At 58.3% G+C, this 525-nt stretch overlaps 1 pseudogene; it reads right to left on the bottom strand.

Annotated features, from left to right (window-relative positions):
• LOC105001958 overlaps window positions 1–525 on the bottom strand; it is a 5,259-nt pseudogene that overhangs the window by 1,093 nt on the left and 3,641 nt on the right.

A 525-nucleotide genomic window follows, 5' to 3' on the forward strand; every position in this document is an offset into this window, starting at 1 on the left:
AGCCCACCACCTCATGGCCAGCCTCGTGGTAGACCACCATCATCTTCTCACAGGGCTGCAGGACCTGTGTCTTCTTCTCAAGGCCTCCAATGACCCTCTGGATGGCCTGCTCGAAGTGCTTCTCCCCGATACAGGGGTTTAGGTGGCGGGTGGCAATCAGGGCGGTTTCGTTGCAAACATTAGAAATATCAGCACCTGTGAAGCCTGGAGTGAGGGCCGCAAGCTTCCTCGCCAGGGCATCCTTGCTGAGGCTCTCGTCCAACTTGAGTGGACGCAGGTGGACCCTGAAGATAGACGACCTGCCTTTGATGTCCGGGGGGCCAGTGTAAATCTGATGGTCGAAGCGGCCCGGCCGCATCAGGGCTGGGTCAAGGACGTGGGGACGGTTGGTGCTGGCCAGCACGATGACATTCGTGGTAGAGTTGAATCCGTCCATCTCCACGAGCAGCTGGTTCAGGGTGTTCCGCTCACTCCGGCCTCCAAAGTGCCTACAGCCACGCTTCTGGCCAATTGCATCAATCTCAT

Source organism: Bison bison, unplaced genomic scaffold (genome assembly GCF_000754665.1).
Source record: "Bison bison bison isolate TAMUID 2011002044 unplaced genomic scaffold, Bison_UMD1.0 scf7180017864386, whole genome shotgun sequence".
NCBI lineage: Eukaryota > Metazoa > Chordata > Mammalia > Artiodactyla > Bovidae > Bison > Bison bison.